Source organism: Vipera berus (assembly GCF_964194415.1).
Source record: "Vipera berus genome assembly, chromosome: 1".
NCBI lineage: Eukaryota > Metazoa > Chordata > Lepidosauria > Squamata > Viperidae > Vipera > Vipera berus.
Genome location: NC_138202.1, coordinates 299,645,440 through 299,671,819, shown reverse-complemented (window position 1 = coordinate 299,671,819; position 26,380 = coordinate 299,645,440). Strand labels below are relative to the sequence as shown.

General features: G+C 40.3%; 2 long non-coding RNA genes across 2 annotated transcripts in view; both read right to left on the bottom strand.

The window, feature by feature from the left end:
- The window catches only part of LOC308660689, a 30,858-nt gene extending 14,284 nt beyond the window's left edge, over positions 1 to 16,574 (bottom strand). Inside the window, exon 1 of the long non-coding RNA XR_014024790.1 lies at positions 16,436 to 16,574. This is a non-coding gene — a long non-coding RNA (uncharacterized lncRNA). The remainder of the gene's footprint in view (positions 1 to 16,435) is intronic.
- On the bottom strand, positions 5,544 to 13,270 carry LOC308660688. The gene is made up of 3 exons (XR_014024789.1): positions 13,122 to 13,270; positions 12,087 to 12,239; positions 5,544 to 7,968 (listed from the first exon to the last, which is right to left on the bottom strand). It is a non-coding gene; the product is annotated as an uncharacterized lncRNA (long non-coding RNA).
- Positions 16,575 to 26,380: the final 9,806 nt, after the last annotated feature.

The following is a 26,380-nucleotide window of genomic DNA, read 5'->3' as shown; positions in this document are numbered from 1 at the left end:
TTTAAGATACAGGAGGATCTGGACAGACTTGAACACTGGGTGCTATCTAACAAAATTAAAAGTCAATAGTGAAAAAAGTAAGGTTCTACATTTAGGCAAGAAAAACCAAATGTGCAGGTATAGTATAGGTGGTACCTTGCTCAATAGTAGTAACTGTGAAAGGGATCTCGGAGTCCTAGTGGACAATCACTTAAATATGAGCCAGCAGTGTGCTGCAGCTGCCAAAAAAGCCAACACAGTGCTAGGCTGTATTAACAGAGGAATAGAATCAAGATCACATGAAGTATTAATACCGCTTTACAAAACCTTGGTAAGGCCACACTTGGAATACTGCACCCAGTTTTGGTCACTACGATGTAAAAAAGATGTTGAGACACTAGAAAGAGTACAGAGAAGAGCAACAAAGATGATTAGGGGACTGGAGACTAAAACATACTGTATAAGGAACGGCTGCTGGAATTGGGTATGTCTAGTTTAATGAAGAGAAGGACGAGGGGGGACATGATAGCAGTGTTCCAATATCTCAGGGGCTGCCACAAAGAAGAGGGAGTCAAGCTATTCTCCAAAGCATCCAAAGGCAGGACAAGAAGCAATGGATGGAAACTAATCAAGGAGAGAAGCAACCTACAACTAAGGAGAAACTTCCTGACAGTTAGAACAATTAATCAGTGGAACAACCTGCCTCCAGAAGCTGTGAATGCTCCAACACTGGAAGTTTTTAAGAAGAGACTGGACAGCCATTTGTCTGAAATGGTATAGGGCACGGGTCGGCAACCCGCGGCTCCGGAGCCGCATGCGGCTCTTTGAGCCGTCCCCTGCGGCTCCCAGCCGCCCGGTGCGCGCGCACCTCTTCGAACGGGCAGTGGTGCGCGCGCACCTCTCCAAATGGAGAGTGGCACCGCCCATTTGGAGAGGTGCGCGCGCACCTCTCCGAATGGGCGCAGGTGCGCGCGCACCTCCCCAAACCTTTGGAGAGGTGTGCGCGGACCTCCGCGCGAACGGGCGGCGGTGCCGCTCGTTGGGAAAGCTGCCGCGGCCCGTTTGCAGGCTGCTGAAAGCGGCAGCTCTGCAAACGGGCCGTGGCAGCTTTCCCAACAAGCGGCGCCGCTGCCCATTCCGAGAGGTGCGCGCGCACCTCTCCGAACGAGCGGAGGTGCGCGCGCACCTCCCCAAACCTTTGGAGAGGTGTGCGCGGACCTCCGCGCGAACGGGCGGCGGTGCCGCTCATTGGGAAAGCTGCCGCGGCCCGTTTGCAGGCTGCCGAAAGCGGCAGCTCTGCAAACGGGCCGTGGCAGCTTTCCCAACAAGCGGCGCCACTGCCCATTCCGAGAGGTGCGCGCGCACCTCTCCGAACGAGCGGAGGTGCGCGCGCACCTCCCCAAACCTTTGGAGAGGTGCGCGTGGACCTCCGCGCAAACGGGCAGCGGCGCCGCTCATTGGGAAAGCTGCCGCGGCCCGTTTGCAGGCTGCCGAAAGCGGCAGCTCTGCAAACGGGCCGTGGCAGCTTTCCCAACAAGCGGCGCCGCTGCCCATTCCGAGAGGTGCGCGCGCACCTCTCCGAACGAGCGGAGGTGCGCGCGCACCTCCCCAAACCTTTGGAGAGGTGCGCGTGGACCTCCGCGCAAACGGGCAGCGGCGCCGCTCATTGGGAAAGCTGCCGCGGCCCGTTTGCAGGCTGCCGAAAGCGGCAGCTCTGCAAACGGGCCGTGGCAGCTTTCCCAACAAGCGGCGCCGCTGCCCATTCCGAGAGGTGCGCGCGCACCTCTCCGAACGAGCGGAGGTGCGCGCGCACCTCCCCAAAACTTTGGAGAGGTGCGCGCGGACCTCCGCGCGAACGGGCAGCGGCGCCGCTGTTAAGCGGTGAGAGGGCAGACGAAAGAAAGCATGCTGTATTCTCATCTTCGCCGTTTCGAAATCCCTGAATCTCTCTTCTTCCACCGACCCCCCCCCCCGCCCCCGGGCACGCCAAAGAAACCAAACAGAGCCAAATCAGAACCTCGTTAAAACGGGATAGAAAACCAAAAAAGTCCCAAAAAGTTGAAACGATTTGCCTTTTAAAAGACACACGTTCCTCAAGCCCAGCTTTAAAGCGGTCTCAGCCTCACCGAGTATATCGGGGGACGCTCTCTCCCCTCCCTCTTGCGTGAATCCTTTATCATCAGGACGCGATTACACGCGAGTCGTTCGAGGCGGGCAAAAAAAACAAACCCGACGCGGCCTCGGGACGGTGAGGCCGGTCCAAAGCTGACAGGTCGGCTCCCTCAACCCCGTAACGCAATCAAGGGGAAGCAGGAGATCATAAAGGCTGCGGTCCTACATTGCTCAGTCGACCCAAAGCCCTATCAACCATTTTATGGCTGGCGACGAGCGGGAACGCAGCTGGAGCGTGGAAAGCAGCTTTGCAACTGACAAAAATATTCCCCAGTAACCGAAGCGCCGTGAACTGCAGTCCCCGACACTATTAACATGCAACCAGTGTGGGTGCAACTACTGCCCTTCCCCCTCTCCCCACCCCGTATCGCGGATCTCTTTTCCTTGGTGGAGTTATCTTGGGAGTCACTGCAAGCAGCAAATCTTTTTAAGATGTTTCTGACAGAGGCTTGAGAGTGGGGATGGGGAGAGGAACTACACCTGGGGTGTTGGGAATTATTTTCTCCTTTATTCAGAATTACGGATCCATTTACTTCCAGATCAGTGGTGCCACCGCCGTTGCCATGACAGCAGGAGGGGCAGGGCCTCCGTGATTTACAACCCCCCCCTTCCCCACCCAAACGAGCAGCCCCGGGAAAGTGGCTTCGGGACTTCTTTTTCTTGCTTCTAAGCATAGGCACCAATCTGGGAAAAGTAACGCGCGCGTCTTTCTCGTCTCCCACCACGCCTCCCATTGGCGTCTGCTACGGCATACATAGGAAAAGCGAAGTTAGCTGGGGCGGTTCCCCGCGGCGGAGAGATCCTTGAACGGGATTCTTGAACCCGCGGTCCATCTTGGCTCCTCTCGGGGAGGGGGGAGGCGGCTGTGTAGCCGGCACCATGGACGAGGCCTACGACGTGATCGTGCTGGGCACCAGCTTGACCGTGAGTCCTTCGGAGCCACTCACCCTGCCTCTTCCTCTCCCCATCCTGGCATCTTCCACCCCTTGCGCCCCTCCATGCAATTTTGCATTCCTTTCCCTCCGGCTCCTGCATCCATGTCCGTCATCAGCAAACCATCACACATTAAAAAAAATGGCAACCGCGTGCGTCCTCGCATGCACAAGAAAAACCCGTTTTGCACATGCGCAAAACGTTTTTTTGCGCATGCGCATGCATGGACGCACGCATGCGGCTCCCAGTTTCTTTTATGTGTCATGGAACCGGTTCCCAGTGGCTCTTTACCTTTTTTAGGTTGCCGACCCCTGGTATAGGGTTTCCTGCCTGAGCAGGGGGTTGAACTAGATGACCTCCAAGGTTCCTTCCAACTATTATTATTATTATTATTATTATTATTATTATTATTATTATTATTATTATTATTATTATTATTATATATTTTTTTAAAAATAAGAACTTGCTTCTCAGCCTTCATTCCACTTTTTGCTTATGAAAATGTTACACCTGAATTCAAAGTGTACTTATGTGCTCTTTCATTGCAACCTTTTAAAAATGCTGAACTATCCATTTAAAAATGCATCTGACCTACTTTATTAAAAAGGGGAGATCTTTCCCTGTATTATGCTGAGTTAGCCTCCATATATCTATCTATATATGTATATATCTACCTACAACATATATTTTTGTTTAAGAATACAAGACATGGAAGCTTCAAACTGCCAGTGGAAGTAGAGAAAGCATTTGGTGAGAGGATTTGGACAGACTCTAAAAATATCTCAAGGGCAATATACTTATGGGAATATGGGTAATTGTTCCAGTCTGTCCCATAACAACAACAACAAAAAATACATTTCTAGTTGAAGAGATACTTTTATAAGTCTTAGGTTTTTTTACTAGATCATAATTTGTTTTCATAATTTGTGATCTTTAATTAATAGTTTTATTGAATCAGTTCAAGAAGAGCACCCTATGTTCACAAGAATGAAGTTTGTGTTTCTTTTCATATATTTTTACTACATTGTCCTTGAAAAAATAACTACATATATATAAAGTGCATTGGATAATATCAGCCTTTCAGTACCTATTCTTTCTGTCTGCATATGATTTTTATTTTGAACATCTTAATGGCTGTCATAACTATTTATTATGCTCCACTCAATAGTCAAAGTCCTCCAGTTAGATTGCAAAATTACTTCAGAATGTTAAACAGAAGAGCTATAAAACAATAAAAACAGAAAAGTAAATTAATAAATAGTACCAGAAGATATTACAAAACTTTCTAAAGACTTTGTCGAATGAAGAGGTCTTTAAAATTAAAATCTAATTTTAAAAAAATCTATCCTAGAGAAAAGAAACGTCTCAACCTGGAAGGAAAAAAAAATTAGTGAAGGTGCCATGTGGGTCTCTTAGTACAAAAATCTGTCCCTGACAGTCCAGATATGTTTTTGAACTCTAGAGGACCCTGAAAATATTACCTTGGCAGAAGCTGTATTGCTTTTTCATATATATGTGAAATTTTTCATCAATTTACTTAAAATAGATTTTAATTTCCCCAAGATTTTTTTTTTAAAATGGTGCTTACATGAACTAGTTTTCAATTTTAATTTTAGTAACACCATGGCTGAATTTTAAGAAAAGTCTTAAAAGGATATTCTTGGTCACACTCTTCAATTCAACTGCTGGGTTAGTTACTTTTCTGCTTCTGATCTATATTTTTTATTGCATGTCTTAATAATGATGTGCAACTCAAAGCATTTTTTAGTATTCAGCACAATTATTTTGCATTTCTCTTATGTACTTTTATGTTTGTGTTTGTTTTCTCAGTGCTTCTTAGTACAATGCTTCTTAATGTAATAATTTCACAGTATCTCCAGGAAGCTTTCGTTTCCATTATGGGTGCGTTGCCCCAGTTTGTTTTAGCTACACTCTTTGCCTTTATTAAATCATTTTCGATCTGCAGTGTATAATCTACATGAAGGCATATTATTGTGGTGTTGAGTTAACTTCAAGTATTTTGGGGATATTTCATCTCCTTTATCTTCTCTTTCAACTTTCCTTTTACCAATCCACTTGAATTTTAAAAGATTTTTTTTTCCCCAAAGTCCAGTGTAACCCCCAGTTATCCTTGGGAAGTTTTCACTTACAGTAAATTAAATCTTATACCATTGAGTTGGCTGTTTCCTGTTATTCAACAGCACTTCCATCTAACACTGGGTCTACACTAGTTCAATAAAACCAGAAGCTCAATCAAGCAAAGAACCATAATTTCCTCAATGCAAGAAAGAAGTATAGCAGAATTGTATTAGCTTCTGTAGATCTGCAGCCTTTCTGACTTTAGCATTTTTAGTGCACTTTTTAAACTTGGAAAGTGAAAGTATGTATAAGGAGATAGTCCTGTTGTTAAATGTACATGCATTTGCTTAATATTTCATTACCAAAGAGATTTTGGACTGAGATACTTTATTAGAAATTCCAATATGATAAGACATTTCTTTTAAAAAATACACATACATAACTGAGCAGGACATATTCGTTCTAAGTATTTCAGTATAGTACAAGACTAATCCGAAATAATGCATCTACTACTCATTGTGGTTTCATTCATACTGAGAGCATAACACTTCCTTGGGTGCAAACATGCATTCATATATCAGCATTTTTAGAATATTTCCTTCCTACAGGTGGGCAAAATAAACTCACATATTTTCTTGGATCTACTTTTGCTGACAGCAAGTCCTATGGCATACACCAGGGTGGGCAACTATGGCAACATTACGACCTGTGGACTTCAACTCAAATTCCTGAGCCAGCCATGGCATATGTTCTCACTTGCAAACCTAACTGCAAAAAAGAGAGCTTTTTTCCTGCCTTCCCAATTTGATCACATTCTTTTCAAACTGTATGTACACATGTGTATACAGACACATGCAGGTATCAGCTGTCATATTTGCTTGAGAGAGGTATTTCACTCTGAAGTCTAAAAATACAGTTGGTAATAAATAATGGATTTCTAGCCATTTGTGCTATTTTCAATCTAATGCATTTTCAGTCACATCTAAGGTAGCTAACAAGGAGGTCTTGTAGTGATTTCTAATGAAAAACTTGTATAGAAATAAATAATATCCTCTAGCTAAGCAAGGCAATTAGGTGCCTATTATCCTGTTATACTTATTGATTTGTTAGACGGTGAAATTATTCTGTACCTCTGGAAGTCTTTTTAAAACAACCCAATTATAAACCTTTTAACAGAAGACAGCAAGTAATTCAATATATGAGTGATTCAACTTTTCCAAGTCCTTCCTCACATCCTAGGCTGGTAATTTGCAAGGGAATGTTCTACTCCGAGAAGAGCTGATTCATGAGGTAATATATTGTGGAAAGAATCCAGAGAAAGAAATATTTTGGGAAATATTAAAAAGGCAGAATATATTTCCCCAAAGGAAGAATGGAGAAGATCTTTTAAAAAGATAGAAAGCCATCTTTCTGTCTGGCTCTCTTCTTCAATAAACTACAACTTTCTTTCTAAAGCAGTCTCCATGTTGTTTATTCCCGGCTTGGCCTGGATCCTGATGAAGATTTTTTCTTCAACACGAAAGCATTTTTAAAAAAAAATTTCTAGGAAAGTATTTTCAGTTTGGTGCCCACTCATTATGGAAATAATAAAACTGTATGTGCATTCCTATGTGTCATACAGTGAGACCATCTCTTCCAGAAGATATCTGCCTGTTCCACTAGATTGGATAGAATGGGCATGTTTCAGGTCCTTTCTTTAAAATATTGTCATCGGGTGGGACCTAGGAGATGCACTTTCCCCATAGCTGCCCAAACCCTCTGAAATATCCCAAAATCCAGCAACTGCTTCACATTTAACCTTCTAGAAGGCCCTGAAAGGCTGGAGGCCTTCCTTCCCATGAATCCTAGACTAGGGTGAGGCTGGAGGCTATTAAATACAAATACTGAGTGGAAGATGTTGGTTTTATTGTTCTTTGTGCAAGCCACCCAGGGTTATGTACCTAATATGGGCAGTCATATAAGTCTTTCCAGGGAATGATGGTATTATGATCCAGGTGGTCAAGGCAATGCAGGCCTCTAAAGAGTTCTTTATTTCTCTTAATGTTCCAGCCAATGTCCCTCCAACAACCGGTAGAGGTCCTCCTTCACACTACGCTGAAGGCAGCCACACTCAGTCCCCCCAAAAACAGCCCCCAAGAAAGCCCCCAGAGTAAGAGCAATGTCCAGGATTCCAAGTCCAATCCATCAGGCGGGGTCCAGCCACAAGACATGGGCAGCTCTCAGGAAAAGAAACAGGTCCCAGAAAAGAAACAGTACCAAAGCCCCAGTGAAGCAAAGGCCCAACGTAGGCCACCACAGAAGGGCAAGGTCCAAAACAAAATGCAAAGGGCAATCTTCCAAATGAGGAAAGGCAAACAGCAACAGGCATGAGTAAAAGCCGGGAAGTGTAAGCCAAAGCAAACAATTGTTCCTGCCAAAGACTAGCTCCTGATGGCTTCTCCTTAAGCTACTCTTCTCCAGGCATTCCTTGTGAGGAGGGGTGGGGTAACCTCCTCCCAAGTAGCCTTGCAGCCCTTCACTGGGTTTGCCTACGCTCTACTCTCCTTGCCCTTGGATTGAGTGGAGCAGTCATCTGTTCTTCATCAGAGGAGATTGGCTACCTATCAGCCCACTGCTGGTCATTAGCCAATCCTCCCCTGTGTCTGTGCAGGCAGGCAGCTCTCCATCTGGTTGACCACCTCCTCCAGTACCTGAGGGGCCTAGGACAGCATCGTCCTAAGCCCCTGGTATGTCTTCCCTGTCAGATGGTCCCAGCTCCAATTCTTCCTCCTCCTCTTCCTCTGAACCATCCTTTGAGGGGGCCATCTGTATAGCAGGAAGAAATGGGGACATGTTAAAATGTCTGAGAAAGGACCCCCACCCCAGTTCCTTGGAAAGCAAAGGCAAGGGGGGAGAGAGGCTTTCAGAATTGCAAGATTGGTGTTAGTCCTTCAAGGTCATCTGGGAAAAGCTTCTTCCTTCTGTCTCTCTAGGAAATTCCCATTGACCATTACACAACCTTAAGCCATAGGTTCAATTTTAGCCGTACGCAGAATTTTTTTATTGCTTGGATTCTTGAACAGGCCTTATGAAATACTGGCAAAAAAGAAAAACATTTGCTTGGGAGCAATGACTGGAGAGTATAATCTTACATATAAATATCCTGCACAAGATTTAGCACTAAAGATGCTAAATATTGGAAAGGGTTTTCCCCCCTAAAATTTCTCCCCAATTTTTAGAAGCTGCAGATGGATAAAGCCCTACATGGCATAGGACCAAGCTTTTTCTGGGAATGCCTGTCCCCCATTGCTTTTGCTCATTTGACCAGACCTAGCAAAGAAAGCTCATTCTGAATCCGTCATCAAACAATGTCATCTTGTTGGACCTTGGAGTTATGCCTTTCTACACAAAGAGAAGGAAGAGAATAGTAAAAGAAAATAAGCCATGTGAAATGGAAGGCTTTTGTGGATTCCACTTACCAGTTCTCTCTCTCTTTCTTTCCCTCTCTCTCTCCCTCACACACACACACAAAACACCTGCCCAACCTGGTAATGACAATTTGCTTGGAAAATTACATGGATCACTTCTCTGATTTCCTGGAGCAACCAAGAAGTGATCTTCAAGTAAAGACTTGATTGATTGCTTCCCCAGGGGTCAGCAACCTGAAACAGTGAAAGAGCCACTCGGAACCGGTTCCCTCACAAAAGGAAAAACTGGGAGCCGCAAAAAATGTGTGCACATGCGTGTACATGCGCACATGCGCAGAACAGGGTTTGACTGAAGAGTGGAGCCAAGGCGAGATATGCACCTACCCTGCATATTTGAATTGATTGGTTGAACTTTTTTAGTCCCACTTTTTTTTGGGGGGGACTGCACATGCCGGAGGACTGGGAGCCGCAGGAGACAGCATGCGGCTCCGGAGCCGTGGGTTGCAGACCTGTGCCTTATCCTTATCCTGATTCTGATTCTTTTCTAGCCAAAAGCTGAACTCTACTAGATCAGCAAGATGGAGTTCTATAACTGAAAATTCAATTTCTACCTTCTAGAATTATTATCAGTACAATCTGAATTACAATTCCTAGTGGTCTCCCATCCAAATGTATGAGAACCAATCCTCTTGAGATCAACCAAGTCCTAGCTAAGTGCTGTTATCCTGCAGTATAATGTTCTATATTCAACAGAATCTGTGTTGACTGGATCATAAACCACCCAGCTAGGATGTGGAAACCTCTGTTCACATTACAACAAAGTCAAAATCAATGATTTTGGGACAATCACTGTCCTGCAGATAAATATATTTCCCAGAGCTGTTTGGTTTAGAAAAGTCATGTCATCCCAACCTTTTTTGATTGTAAGTGCATTATAAATATACCTAATAATTATTCACCCCCCTTTTATTTGCAGTTAAACAAGAAAAGGAAGCAAACAACATAAAAATATAACATACACAAAAATTTGCTAAGTTGTTCTACTAACACTATATTTACTTTTGTGCATTTCTGCATAAGAAAATGCCACTGAATTCTTAGTAGCATATTTCATATAGAAAATGAAATTAGGAGTATTTAGTGAGGCCAGAAAAAAACCCTGATAAAAATAAATTCATAACAGGAAACCATCTAGTTATACCTTTTTGCAAAATATGCCATTCTATTGTTTTCCCCAATTTTCTGTCCCTTCTTCCAGCAGCCAATCCTTCAAATCCAGTGAACAAGTTTTGCCATTATTCAAATAGTTTATGTGGTTCCTCATTCTTAAGAGAGTTTTTTTCTATAAGTTTCAGGACTTTTCTAAATTTGTTGCTCTTTCTATTTGATTGCAAAGTTGGCGCTATTTTTAATACATAAGCATCTTTGAACACCGTAAGTTTACAATTCCTGTTTGATTTGGACTCGTGGTGCTTAACTGAGCATTGCAAGTAAACAGAGTAAGGTGCATGCAATAAACTTGCAATTAACCAAAGTGGGTTTGAGATATTCCCAATTTTATTAGTTATCAGACAGTAAGATTTGGAATTCAGATTCAGGCTTGGCTGCCTACTCCTAATGTCGGGAAGACCAGGACTTCCTGGCCCAAAGTCAACCAATCAATCAGTCATCATGCCATCAGAGTATAGGGCTACTATGCCCAAACTTCATTAGATCCTTGAAGCCACTTGTTTGTTCTTAATGGAGAACCCAGTACTAGAAAAGAAGCTGAGTCAAGCTCTGCTTCCTCAGAATGAGTTCAGCCCTATGCCTAACACTTTCTCCAATAAGTCGTAATAGATGAAGACATAAAAAAAGATGTAACAAGTGATCTGTCCAAATCATATCATTCAGTAAAAACTCCTTTTGACCAGGATCAGCAATTAAAATCCGTCCTCAATCTTGTCAACCAGTGACAGTCACTGCTTTTTTTTCTTTATATTTTTTTACTAGTTTTCCATATTTTTTATTTTATTTTATTTTAATTCCATTTATATCCCGCCCTTCTCCGAAGACTCAGGGCGGCTTACAAGCTTAGCAGTATTGTAGGCACCCAGAGCCATAATGAATAAACACAATAGCTGAATTGTATTTATGAGTGTGGATATGTACAGGTGTGTGTTTTAGTGTAAACTGTTCAGAGGACTTGAGCTATTAGGCAATTAATTAAATAAATAAAATAATTAAAACCAAATTAACTAAAATTAAGTAACATTAGCCCATTGCAATTGTTGTCCAAACTATACTTTAATTGTAAGGAAGTGACTCTAAATGCCCATGGAGCTAATCAGAAGATGCCCATTTCTCCTTGTAATCATATTGCTGATTAATTCAGATTTCCAATAGTAAGAATTTCTACATTATTTATTTACAAATAGGGTGGCTGCCAAAATTTTACTAGCTAACATGAATATAAGAATATAGAGGAAACTACATATTTTTAAAAAGTGGCCAAAAACAGAATGGAAAGAAAACAGTATTGCACAATATGTTTTAAAAGTGAGTTGAGCACAAATAATTAGATGAATGAGAGAAACTGAAGAAAATATTTTTGCTCACATACTTTTAAGGAAAAGATAAACTTGTGAAACCACAAATATTTGCTTTTATATAAAGCTTAGAATAATGTGTGTTTTACCTATAATTGTTTTTTTTAAGAAAAGAAAAGTTTTTCTTTTTTTTTCTTTTCCAGAGACAAGATAATTGTGTAATTATATAAAAAGATACCAAAACTAAAAGGGGAACAACCCAACCCAACCGTGAATCATCTTCCTGTAAAAGATCTTAAGAGTTTGAAGAAGTTACTTTATATACATTCGTATGAATGTGCCAAGTGGCTGTGCACATACATACATGCATAGACAGCTTCAGGTCTGGAAATAGACATGGCTGCTTTAATGATTCAAAGACAGGTGTTTCTTTCACATTGCAAAGCACTTGTTCTAAACAACTTTTACAGCTCTATTTTTAAAATACAGCCCTATTAAAATATGATATGAATCATTTCCCTTGTGTCTTATGTGAATGAAAAATTGATAAAACACTGCTCCACTCGGCTTTAAAAAAGCAACATGAAAAGTAACAAGTTTTAGGAAAGAAAAAAAAATCAATAAAATATTCTGCTGGATTTCAAACCAAGAAGTTTCTGTTAACAAGGCATATGTTGCGAACATTGTGCTATTAGAGAACTAGTGGTAAAAGGCAGCTTTCAAACTATTAGAGAACTTGGTAAATATTATGTTCCTTCATCTACAAGATAGCCAATGATCTGCTGTGTTAGTCTCCAATATCCCAAAAGGACAGAAGCATTTGAAGCAACCCACTATAGAAAAGTGTATTTTGGAAGTATAATTGAAAAACAAGCCTTTAGTTAGTCTCTTTGATGGTGATAACCATCATTTCTGATAACCATTCATTTCTGCTCTCTATAAATTGTTCCCAGCCCTTTAGACATTTCTTTAAAAATGATTAAAATACCTTGTGCAGATTTTCTCAGCTTGTGTTGGATTTTAGTTCTGATCGTCACCAGTTCATTATAGTCATTAGTCACATTAATTGTTCTGAAATATATCTGCAGGATGTCACCATGAGGAAGTCTCCGTAATCAGTTATTTCATAAACAACATCTCACTAATGATTTAATATGTATGAAAAAATATGTATGAAAAGGATGATGTAGTGAAGTCATAGAGATTCAGGCAATATTGTGATTCCCAGTAAAAAATCTAGAGCTAACACAACATAGAAATCTATCAGTGCTAAACTCAGAGAAGAATCATTATTTTTAAATGGAAAATTATAGCCTTTAATCTACAGGCAGACAAAAAAAATTCCTCAAATGAGGAACCTGTGAAGGGGCTGGGATTATCTCATATTTACTGGTAAGAATAAGTAGTGCAAATGACTCAGACATTTGGGCAACAAAGCCTGAATCTTTTGACATGGAGGCATAGGAGTTCATTTTCTGGTGAATTTTAGTAAAACCCAACCCAGGACTTTCTCTCTTCTTTTTTCCTCTAATTATCTTTTCTTTTTGCCTCATCTCCATCCAGTTTTTCACTCTCTCTCTCTCTCTCTCACACACACACACACTTTGCTTTTCTTTCTCAGGGAACGCCAGCCTCATCTCCATTGGAAGGAGAGTTGTGTTGAGTGTCTTATATGTTCTTTTTGAAGGGAACACAATTAGGGTTTATGAAAGAAAATGCCTGGTATATGTGTTGATAATTATTTTTGGTATACCAGGTGAGGGTCATTTAAATTTCAGAATCACTTTCCTGAATATAAAAACTACTGAGGGATATAATGAGGTAATGAGGCTGATAGAAATACACATTCATCAATAAAAGCCTAGCTATTATTCAAACACACTTGGCCTGCAAACCTGCTCTGTTCTTGTCAGTTTCTAAACATTCATTTATTTCAGACAGTGTTAACTCTTGCAAACCTTATCTTGCACTGCAGAGTTCAATCATACCCATGTTTATGAAGAAGTAAAAACAGCCCTATTACCATTCTCAGGCATTGTCCAAATGCCAGATGTGTTCTGCTCTTCTTGTAAATTCCCAGAAAACTGTATTACTTCAATATTCTTGCAATGACGTATATTTCTAACAATATGCATTGTAGATATTTTAGACAAAGATAGGATAAAATTCACATAGATTTGTCAACAGTTGGTGGCCATGTTAGTTAACTAGAATATCCATGGTCATAGGCAGGACATCTGAAAAAAAGTAAGTGGGAAAAATAAAATGGCCTATGTTAACCTTGCATAGTGAGAGGAGCTGATGAACCACGAAAAGGTGGAAAGCAGTGATAAGATCTTCCTTCCTTCCCTTCCTTCCTTCCTTCCTTCCTTCCCTTCCTTCCTTCCTTCCTGCCTTCCTTCCTTCCTTCCTGCCTTCCCTTCCCTTCCCTTCCCTTCCCTCCCTCCCTCCCTCCCTCCCTTCCTTCCTTCCTTCCTTCCTTCCTTCCTTCTGTACTGACTTGGTATGGACAATGTTGGGAAGCAATGGGCTCACCCCATTCTTTTCAACCATGGTCTTAGGAAAAATATACCCCTACATTTGCATCATCATCATTGTCGTCATCATGATCATCATCATCATTCTAGCCACTGTCTATTCACTGCAGGATGAAGGCCTCTTCCTCATGTTTCCAACAGTCTTCAGCTTTCTTTTGTCAACTGGGCCTGCAATGCTTGCTGATGTCGTCGATCCATCTAGTTTTAGGTCTCTTTCGTGGACGGTTTTTATCAAGTGGGATTCATTCTATGACTGCCTTGGTCCACGGGCCATCCATTCTTCTTGCTATGTGATCAGCCCATTTCCATTTCAATTCTTTTACTCTCCTGATGATATTGTATACTTTCGTTTCTTCTCTAATCCATGTGCAGGTCTCTCTATCTTGTCTTGTTATGCCGAATGTGTATCTTTCCATGGCTCTTTGGGCTACTCATAGCTTTTGTATCAATTGTGAGGTTAGTGTCCATGTTTTACCGGCATGGGTTACAGCAGGTACACACATTATTATTATTATTATTATTATTATTATTATTATTATTATTATTATTATTATTATTATTATTATTATTATTATTATTATTATTATTATTAAAATAATAATACACTGATAGAAAACTTTTCTTTTCAGGCATAGAGGGAAACTGTTCTTGAAAATTATGCTTAGGTTGCGGAACATTTCCATATACCAATGTATATCTAGAGTTTTAAAGTTTTGATTTTTTTTAAAGAGAATTAGAAGCAATAGAAGCAATGACAACAATAATAGCTGTTTCTGAGGTCTCTGATTTCAAAAGTTTTATGTCATATAACAGTGTCTCCTGCCTATTTATGCAAATTTCCTGATAATCAGTAGGATTGTCTAATCAGAAAATTATTGGTTAAAAAGAAAACTAGGCCTGTTTGTGATAAGGACTCTAGGGACAGGTCTCAGCCTTTAGAAATTTTTATTATTGTTGTTGTTGTTGTTGTCATTTGCACCAATTTCACATTCCTTTTTCACGACACAACTGCAATTCATCAGCAAAAGCAACGATCAGCTGATCACTTGGGAGAGAAAACTTTTTTCCCTTTTCCATATTAGTAAGTAACACAAGAAGGATTTCTTATGCTACAGAAGTAGCCTCAGGTATTCTTCTCTTGGGCAGTGATGCCCAAAGCAAAGCACAGAAAGGAAGAAAGCCAGCACATTATTGGGCAGCTAAGCCTAAAAGGCAGGTCTGGAATTAAATCAAACTCACAGGCAGGAATGTGGATCCAAAGTCTGTCCTAGACTCAAACTAGTAGAAATCTAATAATGCAGGAAGATCTAATATACAGAATAGGCACCAAAACCAGGAGACAACTGTTATTTCAGTACTGGGTTACTGCAAAGGGAGAGATTATATTCCAGTTTACAATATCCTATGCGGACCCAGCTTTGGGGCTCAGCCAACTCTCAAGCAAGCCCATTAAAGAGTCTTCTCTTTGGATAAGCATATCTTCACTGAGCAGCTCCCAGGGTTGCTTTGTCTTCATACGCTTCTATACAAGCAGGGGCTTGTGTCAGTTGCTTCGTCTATGACACAGTGTGAAACCAGGTGCTCAGGCTTCTGAGAAAAGGCTTCTATTAGGCAGCCTTGGGCAGGTTCTGCCCTCCTCCTGTATCTGAGCTTCATCCATCGAAGATGAATCTACCAGAGATTTTCCCAAAGAAAAAGACAACTGGACTTTCTTGGTTTTTCTTCTTTAGTTCTGACTGAATCTTGGAGAATGGATTTATCTTTTTTGCAGTTATCTGATGGCCATTCTGGACCTCTGGTTGGAAAGATGGGTCAAAGAGGCCATCTACATTAAGACTGAACAGCCTTTTCTCAACAGAGGGGGAAGGATATGACATCACCTATCTCCTGTTTACAACACAACTCCTTTCAGCCCTTCCAAGAAGATTTCACACCCATTTGCATTATTCAGGTGACCCAGGGTCACAGATAAACCTCCAAGTGGCCTCAATGCTCCTCAGAGAAAGTGGTAACAACCAGATAACTGCAAGGAATATAAATCCTTCCATACCCTATCATTCTGTCAGAAATGAAGAAACTTCTTGGACGAGAAGTAAAACATCATCAAGGAAGAGAAAAAAAACAACACAAGACAGTCCAGTTGCCTTTTGAAAAATCACTTGAATAACCTGGTTGACTGAGAATCTCCATAGACATCCACTTGGGATCTGTGTTATGAGCTTAATGGCTAATTGGGAACATCTTGGGAGAGAGGATTTAAAAAAAGCCAAACTGTCAACTGCAACTACAAGATCAAAGCTCTGTGCCATTTCAACATGCAACATGATATTTTTGACACATACCTCCCTCCACCACAGATGCCCATGTGGCTAACTAAAAGGTTAGTTAGTTGTTGACTTTGGCCTCTGCCCTGGTTAGACCTTATAAAACTCTGCCTTTGCTGTTCTTTGTAACAATTCAGCTCTCTTTACAAAACAGATAGTAACTGTCCTTACTAAAGCCGATAAACAGCCTCAGTTTAGCATGTTTCTACTGACCCTCATTCTTTTCCTGCCACAGCAATCATGCATTTGCTATGGAGGAAGTTAGATGGGCTTTTGACTAACCAAATGTTTGTATGATTCCAAATTCCAAATTCCAACTTTTTCCTACACTCACACAATTTGGCATCTCTTTTAACATGCATGCATTGTATGTGCAGGCAGAGAGCTTCAGAACAAAATGGCTTACAGTCTATCAGCAAGTTTGCCTCCCTTGAGGATTCAATTGCCTGAATATTATTTCCTTTTATTGTGCTTACCTCTCTGGTTCTAGAGATGTTTTTTGGTTTTTTTTCTCTTCCTTTGTTGAAATAAGGACAGGCTCTTGGGAAGCAGTTTGCAGATTTTCTCTCATCTGCAAGAGAACAAGGTGTGACAATGTGCATTTAACTGATGGGATTTTCATTCATGGCAAAAAAAATGTTCTTTTTCTGAGACTAGCTGTATACTTTTCCCTAAACTTTCTAAGCAAAATTCCTCCAAGAAAGCTCTTTCAGCTTTCCTGTGGCATTAAGAAAGTCCAGTTGAATTGAATATCTGAAACAAGTCTCATACAGACCCCGATTACTAGTTTTTAAATTCATACTAAGTGCAATATCAGATTCTCCAGAGTTCTTATCCACTCTAGGCATACAGCACAGTCCTAAGATATACACTACACCAGGGCTGTCAAACTCGTAACGTCACGTGATGTGTCGCGACATATCATGACTGTTTTCCATTGCCGGCAATGGGATGATGCATCCGGCCTGCGGGCTGGCAGTTTGACACCCCTGCATTAGACCATGCATGGACTTCAATTCCCAGAATTCCCCATCATAGATTAGCTAGGGAATTCTGGGAATTGACGTCCACACATCTTCAAGTTTCCAAGGTTGAGAAGCTCTGCACTAGACATACAAACAATATATACTTTTTCACAAGTTGCTGCCTTCCCTGAGAACTTCTGAAATAATGGCCTACTCTTCTACTGGCAGCATAACAGAATAACAGAATTGGAAGGGACCTTGGAAGTGTTCTAGTTCAATCCCCTGCTCTGGCAGGAAAACCTATACCATTTTAGACAAATGGCCATCCAATCTCTTCTTAAAAACCTCTAGTGTTAGAGCACCCTCCATATCTGGAGAATACTACTAAGATAACTGGAGAATACTGGTGTGAAAAAGACTACTATCATGCAAATAATCACACAAATAATCTAGATCATCTTTTCAGTTAGGAAGGACCTCAGTATCTGAGGCTGCTTGTCTTTGTTGTGATTCAGGGTCAGCCTGTGGGTTCGGCAGTTGGGTCGGACGACTCAGAGGAGGAGGAGGGGGGTGTTGAAGACCTTGCTGAGGGGGTTGAAGATCTTGCTGATGAGAGCCCTCAGCCAGGCCCCTCCCACTTGGTCACCATGGAGACCCAGCTGTGTGAGCCAGCGTGGATGAAGATGACCCACAGCTGGCCCTGTTCAAGGACGCCCGACGCAGGAGGCAGTCAATTAGGAGTAAACAGAGGAAGGCAATGGGGCTTCTCGGAAGGAGGCAGAGAGAAGCCACGCCCTGAACTCTATATAAGGAGAATGTGTGGGGAGGGCTGGTTTGCTCAAGGCAACCGCTTCGATAGTTCCTGTTTCTTAAAGCTCCTGTTTCTTGGTTCGTGTCTTGTTTGTTTTTGTAGCTATAAATTTGGCAGGCGTAATTCCAGCCTCTTGCCATTTGTAAAGGGGTTGTCCCTGCCTTTTCTGCAGGGCCGGTAGCAGGCTGGTACAGAACAGTCTTAAAAAGAATTGGATAATGGAGGACCTTACCATGAGGTGCATATATGTCATAATAAGCAATATGGAGCACATCAACCCTGAATCAATATTCCTTTTATACAAGTGTTGATATTATGTGCATGTTGAAAAGGGCGGAGCTTACATTACAATCATCTTGCCAATTTTGTTTCCTTCTTCCATGCATGTCATTGGAACTGGCAATTGTTTTAATACACTCTTGTAAAGATTGAAATACAAATGTAGAGCTTTTTTCTTACCTTTCTCATACTATTACAACTTATCTCTTGAAGCTAAATGTGGGGAAATTCAGGATCAATAAAAGGAAGTACTGTATATATTTACAGTTCAATTAAGCTATGAAATATGCTGCCAACAGCTAAAATTATAAAGTTAAACCAATTCAGATGGTTTAAAATATACAAATCAATAGAGAATTATCAAACATAGCTAATCTTGATTATAGTATATTGTTTTCAAATTTAAAGGCAGAGGTGCCTTTCAATAGCAACCCTCAAGGATCAAGAATAGAAGAATATTGACCTTGTGTCTCACTTATGAGTTTCCTGGATATTCACCGTATGACAGTGAATGTTCAATTAATGAGCCGTTGATTTAATCATTCAGGGTTCTTCTGTGCCTACTATCAAGTCTCTGATAGTTACAGCTCATGGCCTGGCTCTACCCATTCTTAATTATATATGGTAGATCACTACAACATAGTTAATATATACTATACATGTTATCTCTGTTAACATTAGCATAGCTTGGGTTCCAGGTGATTCTTGACAGACACATAATATGAATGGCAAATAGATTGGTTGGCAGATACTTGCCTTTAGTGAATTGTAATGTAGCTTCAAGGTTTGACTCAGCCTTCCATCCTTCTGAGGTAGGTAAAATGAGGACCCAGATTGTTGGGGGCAATTAAGCTGACTTTGTAATAATGCCGCTTGGGGTGTGTGTGAAAGCCCTAATAAGCAGGCATATACATAGAATGAAGGCTACTGCTAAGTTTGTAAGCCGCCCTGAGTCTTTGGAGAAGGGCGGGATATAAATGGAATAAAAATAAAAATAATAAATAAATAAATAAGATGTTCTTGAAGATCATCTGGAAACTGCAGCTAACCCAGGTGGTAAGCAGTACTTCACATAACTCCTTGCTGAAAGACCCTCTCTGGTTGCTAGCTGCCCTTTGAGTCCAATTCAGAACACTCATCATATAAGGTATAAGCCTTACATGACCTAAGCCCAAGTAATATCTACTGTAGTTTGCCTTACACTGTTAGAACATCAGTAAGATGTGGTGGGTCCCTCTATGATTATGACTATGTTGATATCAGCAATTAATTCTGATTTGCCTATGGAACAAATCAGCTCACTGAAATAATTTATAAGTGATAAAAACATACTCCCCAAAAAACTTTTTTGTAGTTTTCATATATTAATGTTTATTTTTTTCTATTTTGAATATTTTAATTAGAGTTTTTAAATGACATTATTTCATGGAAGGACCCTCAAAGTACTCTTCCTGCTGAACCTAATAGGACTAGTAGATGTGATTACAGAGAGAAATATTTAGAATATTTCTGATAATAAATTTAGAGTTATCTTTTTTTGAGGCCATTGTAAATTGTTGTATAATTTCCTAGCATGATGATCTCCAGGTGCCACCCAATCATAGAATATAAGGTGTCATGGTTCCAATAGATGAAACCCATCAAAAGAACTTCAAGGCAAGAATTCTTCCTCAAAGAACCTTTTATTCAGGAAACAAAGTATCAGCACTACATAATTGAACCCAAAACTAGTTTCCCTTCCCCTGAATACAAAGTAACAAATTGCAGTTCCCACCCCCAATAAGCAGTCATAAATGACGTTCTCCAATTAGCCTGAAACGTGGGCTTTCTCCCCAGCTCCTCAGCCCTCCAAATCATTATCAATTTGTCCTTGGGTTCCCACAAAGCAGCGTTATTGGTATGGTTAACTGAGCTCAAGCTTTCATCCCAACCCCTCCCTTCTGCACCTGATTTCTAAATAGAAGAAAAAGCATGTTAAAAGCAAACAGAAAATGGCTGCAATTTTCATCAGTTGTCAGAGCGGGAACATCCAATTTTTACAGCGTTGACATAAGCGTTGGGTGGGATCTTTAAGCAAATTGGATCTAATATCCTACTGAGTGCAGAAATCAGCTACTACAGTGTCCTTGACAGATGGCCTTTTACTGTAGCCTCTTAGTTGGGTTGCAACTCCCATTGACTTCTATTGGACTTCAGTGAGAAACAAGGGTCTCCTTTAAATATGACCATCAGTGCATTCTGCAATAAAGTATCTGTACGTTTGAAGTAAAAATGCATAGTTTTAATCCTGCTATCAATGATGTGACAAATTAAATGCATTATTGCTTCCATACCTACTTTATCCACTACGGGGGTGAGATTTTCCTGCCTTGTGGAAAAGATGGTCAAACACTGAAAGAAAATTATATCAAGGTAAACCAAATAAACAAGTTACTTGATTCAGTGGATCATGCTTTTCTTTCAAGACACCATTTCTTGTGCATCTCTTTCAGAACTCACATTGTCATCTGTGTGTATAATAATCCAACTCATAAAGGAATATTTATTTTGGCCATTTTGATTGTTATAGCTCAGTATGCCCAAAAGCTGTCCTGAGCCATTATTTCCTATAGACACAAATAAGATTTGCTGTGTGTGAAGCCCTGCACATCCATTTTATTATTTGGTATCTCTTCCAATAATACAGTTATGACCCATGGCACTGAACTATTCTAGGCCTTTATCAGAGTGAATTGGAGTCCAGTTTATGCTTTGCATTTAAACAGCTTTGGTCCCTCTTTATATGTATCTTACTAAACAAATATGTCTTCTATCAAGCATATATTAGTTTCTGTAATTAAATGTGCCACTGAAAGAAGCTATGCCATTTGAATGAACAACTCCCTGGAAGTATTACCAAGGCTAGAGCAAGGTAGCTGGCTTTGGTGGATCTAATTTGAATTTGTGATTCATGGCTCTCACGTTTGACTTGTTTAAATGTCCTGGCTCCTCCTGGGGCAGACATTTCAAATGAACATCCAGAGTTTATAAAGCTGAACTTTAGGACAGGATGGGAAGCAAAATATCATCAGAATCTCAGCAACAGTAAACATTCCACTGGCCTGTTTTCCACTGGGGTTAACTGCACCATAAGGGTGGGATGCCTTGTTTGTTCCACAGTGCCTGCTTCTTTGAAGAAATTGTCAGTGTCTGTAGTGTTTATGGTAAGGCTAAAATATGGACAGTTCAGAAAGCCTTGATGATGCAACTCTAAAGGAATGCATGGAAAATTGTTTAAATGTTACATGTACATTTGAATTTCTTAGGCTTAGAGGCAGTGTAACTCCCTTTCTCTGCTTGTTTGGCCAAGATCAGTGGATGGCTGGAAGACCAGGACCTTCACAGTATCTTTATTCTGAGACTGCATATGTTTGTCATCCAGATGCTAACAGAAAAGAAGTCCTGGTACTGCATCAATTTGCATCATCTCTCCCTAGTTTCTCTTAAGACTCAGCAATTAAAAATATATATAAAATTTTGGATACATATACATATATACACAAACATACACAGAGAGAGAGAGAAAGAGAGAGAGAGAGAGAGATTCTCTAATGCACAGCAGTGTAATGAATTAAAATTGATGGTAAATTATTCAGATTCTGTATGTGTTGGAGCAATCAAAGCAATTTGTTCTAACTCCATCTGCAGCTTGAGATCATTAGTTTTTAAAGATAAATACGTGTATAAAAGTGAAAGTATAGCTCAAATTATGAATGAAGGGGCTAGGTGCATGCAGAAGTATGAATTGGTGTTATTCATATTTACTCTAAGATGGATACCAGATGGCCACGTTTCTTGCAAGATTATGTGGGATTCTTTTGAGCAGTCAGCTGAAATAAGTAGGATGGAATTTAACAAAGAGAAATCTATGAAAAATGAAAAGCACAAGTATAGAATGGTAAAGACCTGATCTAACAGTAATATATATGAAAAGAATTTGGTGTCTCTATCAAACACAAATTAAACCTGAACCAGTGGTGTGGTGCAGCTACTATCTTGGAATACACTAAGAGAAGCACAAATTTCAAGTCATGAGAAATAATAACCTCCATTGTACTCAATACTGATCATACTATATTAGAATATTGGGCCCACTTCTGGAAACTATAGGTTAAAAAAGGACAACATAAAGTGAGTTCAGAGGATGATTACTAAGATAATGAAGAGTCTCGAAAGCACGCCCTATGGTGAATGGTTAAAGGATCTATATATGTTTACCCTACAGGGAACATGACTATGATAATAGCCATCAGATATTTGAGGGGCTGTCTCACTAAAGAGGGAATGGGCTTACTCTCTGATTCCAGAGTACAAGTCTGGAACCAATGGGTTAAAGAGTGGAAGGCCATAGATTTCAGGTAAATGTCAAGAGGAATCTCCTGTCCTTAAAACCAATTGTCCAATGGAATACACTACTATACTAGACAAGCGTAAGAAAGAATGACATAATAATCAGATACAATTTTTAAAAATCTCTAATTAGATGATAAAATGGAAAATTGGAAAAAATGAGCTTAATGTATTTGTACCATATTTCCAGGCAGCTGGTACCCATAATATAGCTCTGTGGGGGATATAGTCATCCTTTTATTAGAAAATAACAAATCTTCCTAGGATCAAATACATAGGACTGAACCTTTCTGGAGAGGTAATATACAGATATAAATGCAGAGCATGGCAAAGAATGTTCTCCTTGGCTTAATGACAATAAATATAAATGCTTGAATTTGTGGCTTTTTAGGCCTACCTTGGTTTAATATAATGTTTTCAAAAATTCTGTCATAGGTATTCTATGCACCCATTGAGTAGAATGCCTATGATATAACTTAAGTAAAACCTTATCATACTTAAGTATCCTCCATCCTATACACACCCAGTTATCCAGGTTGTGACAATTGGGTAGAATGAAAGAAGCTGAAATTAAACCCTAGTAAGATGTTGGTGCTACTATCAAAAACAATTCTGTCAGCTCTGGCTTTGACTCTGGACAGAGTGGCAGATCCCACTGAATGAATAGCATTTACTGTAGTGATTGACAAGTACAACACACAGTTTACAACCAAATTTATAAATCCTACATAAAATACATCTCTCAAGTGACACAAAATATAAAATATATGTTAATAATGAGAAATGGCACTTCCACTGAAGGATAGGTCTATATAAATGAATTTGTATAGATGTTGATTAAAGGCATACAAATAGGGGCAGGAAATAGAATAACAGTGTTGGAAGGGACCTAGACCACACACATACACACACAGAGAGAGAGAGAGAGAGAGAGAGAGAGAGACAGAGACAGAGAGAGACAGAGACAGAGACAGAAAGCGCTTTGGAGTTCTTCTGGAGTTGTAGCTACTATTGGACCTATTTAAAGCAGGACAGCAGATGCCTTATGTCTTTATCACCTCAATTAGATATTGCATTGGGAGTTTCATGGAGCTATCTATCAATGGAAGCTTCTATCAATGCAGCATGCCCACCATCTTTATGGGTATCACCATTTGCTTCTAATAGGTTTCTGAATCTAATAACATATAAAGCCCTACATAGTTTGGTTCCCATATATCTTCCAGACTGCTTCTTGTAAATAGAATGACACATCCTAGAATCCTTCACCCCCATCCACAAACCTCAGGAAATAGAGGTCATTCCAACTTCAAGGAAATCCTCCCTCCAGAAAATCCTAACTTTGTCCAGCTTTATGTGACAAGGTGAATAAGTTTACATCATTGCTAGTTGGCCATTCTCTTCTGAAGGTGAAGTGTGATTCTTGGCCATGAAAAAATTGCCACTCTTGTAGTAATGAGATTCATTCTTACAGCACAGATATCTCCAAATATGAAAGGTTTATGTGTGAGCAGATATCAGAGGAGTTTAACTCCCATTTGGTAAAGCATCCTCCTTGGTGGAGGAAAAAATTCTGTAACTGCCACAACCTTCCTCCTCTAGTAACAAATTTTCTTGGGAAAAAATAATATCAAGCTGAAAGAGAAAGCAAAGAATTAATCAGCTGGACAATGTGCTCTTCCTTGACACTAATTTGCAGCCTGCCCAAAAGGCTTTGGATGAAAAGAAAACCACCAAAGAAAAAATTCATGGAATGCCACATGATATGTAGTTTGAACTTCAGACATAACATAGCATAGCAATCAGTTTTAAAAGTTCAGATCCTGACCAGGTAATTGAGTGCCAACACGTCACCTTCAAGGTTGCACAGGCTCTGCATTGCTTTCTGTTTATTTTTCTGGTGAAAGTTCAGTTGGTGCAGTGATAACTCTTTGCTCCTTGGCCTTGTCCTGGAAATGTTTCCATGACTGAGCTGAAAGATAACACCAAACAGGCAGGCATGTTCTAAACAGCTTTCTGAAACCCACTTTTGGAGATGGAAAAAAAGGGGAGATTGCACAGAAACTCAGCTTCCCATAAGGCGTCATATAGCCTTAAATGTTTAAAAAGCCTGGTATAGAGAGAGAAGGGGGGGCTGGGGGGGAGTAAGCGGGACAAATAATTATGATGCAAGATATGCAAGGGCCTTTGATACAAAAAACCAGACAGCATGTTCCAACCTTTTTCTAAGGCTATAAAGTTCCATGATATTTTTAAAAGCCTGTTCAAGATCAGCCCCAACCTCCCCCTTAACTGTAATTTCTCTTCCATTGCAGACTTAGTGAATTAAGGATAAAATCCTGCAAGTACTTGAATAATGCAGAACAATGATTTGGTTATCACCAGTTTGATTATCACTTTGAGTGAGACAGGTTGTTGTTAAATAGTACCACAGTAGTATTTTGGGGGGAATGTTTTGCTAGATTTTATCTAAATCTACTTTGGTCTAATGATTTAAAACTGCTTAATTGACTAAAAGGTCATATTAAAAGTAGAAAACACTCCTCTTTCACTGGACTGTTTATTTCCTGTGTAAGTGAAAGGAAGGAAAGTTCATAAACTTTTGGACACAGATGAGTTTTAAGAATCCTTAAGAACTCATCTTACAGTGTAACATGTCATTCCCAGGGGCATTTGAAAAGACAGCCACTCAGCTGGTCACATTGTTGTGCTATATGAGCATTCCCGACTGCTTCAGCTGTAACCAAACTTGCAAGCAAGGCAAGAGGAAAAAATAATAAAGGGGGAATGATAGGCAATTCAACTGTCAGACACCTCTTCTTTAAAAAGCCAAATAGTCCTAATGCAAAACCATTATAATTCAGCCATCCTGAAGACTAAAAACCACTCTACACAGTTATGAATATTGTAAGATCAAGTATTCTACAAACCCAGCAAAATGAAGTAAAACAACAAAGATTAATGTATAATTAACTCTCCACTGTTTGCACACTGTAGGTCAATCCCTAGGCTATATTGCCTCAGCAGGTAGTTAATCTTGGCTACCCTCAGAAGCTAAGTAAGATTGGTCCTGGGAAGCATCTGAATGGAAGGCCACCAAGGAATTTCAGGGCTGTGTGCCAGATTGGGAGGAACCGCTGGAAGAAGATACAGGTAATTCTTGCTTAACAATTCAGTGACCATTCAAAGTTGTGACTGTGTCAAATAAGGAGACTTATGATTGGTCCTCATAATTTCGGCTGTTGCAGCATGCCCACTGTCATGTGATTGTCATTTACAACCTTCACTGCCAGCTTCCAACAAGCCAAGTCAATGGGGAAGCTGGAAGGAGGTTGCAAATGGTGATCACATGACATTGTGCCTAATGACCATGCAGGATTTGCTTAAGGACAGAAACTGGAATTACTGTAACTACCATTGCCAGTTGGTGCAGTCATGTGAAGTTGTGCTTTATGACAGCATCACTTAGCAACTAAGTAACAAGTCCCAATTACTCTTGTTCAGCAGAGACTACCTATAACGGCAAGCCACTTTCCAAGACAGGATGGATGTGGTCTTTAGGATTTGAGTTTGACTCATGGGTGTTTGTATTTCTTTTATGCATTGCATAATTCCATGTGCATTTTCATTGTGTCTTTTTAATAGTGTAGAGTTACTGTTGCATCAGCCCAGCTCTGAGGAGAGAAAAGTCAGGAAATGTCCCTGAAGCAGCTACCATCTTGATTATCCCAGTATAGCTCTGACTCATGGGAGTCCAGAACTACTGGGAGTAAACATAATTTTGAAAAAAAATAAGCAACAAGCCAATAGGAAAGTAATCAAAATAATGGTGGACAACTTATCCTCCTACTGTGTTGGAATGAGATGGTGAAAATCTAGCACTGATCATTTCAAAATTTCTCAGTGAATAACCTGGTTATCCTTTGTGACTATGCTAACTAGCTACTAGCTGTGACATTTTAAACTGCAAAAAAGCA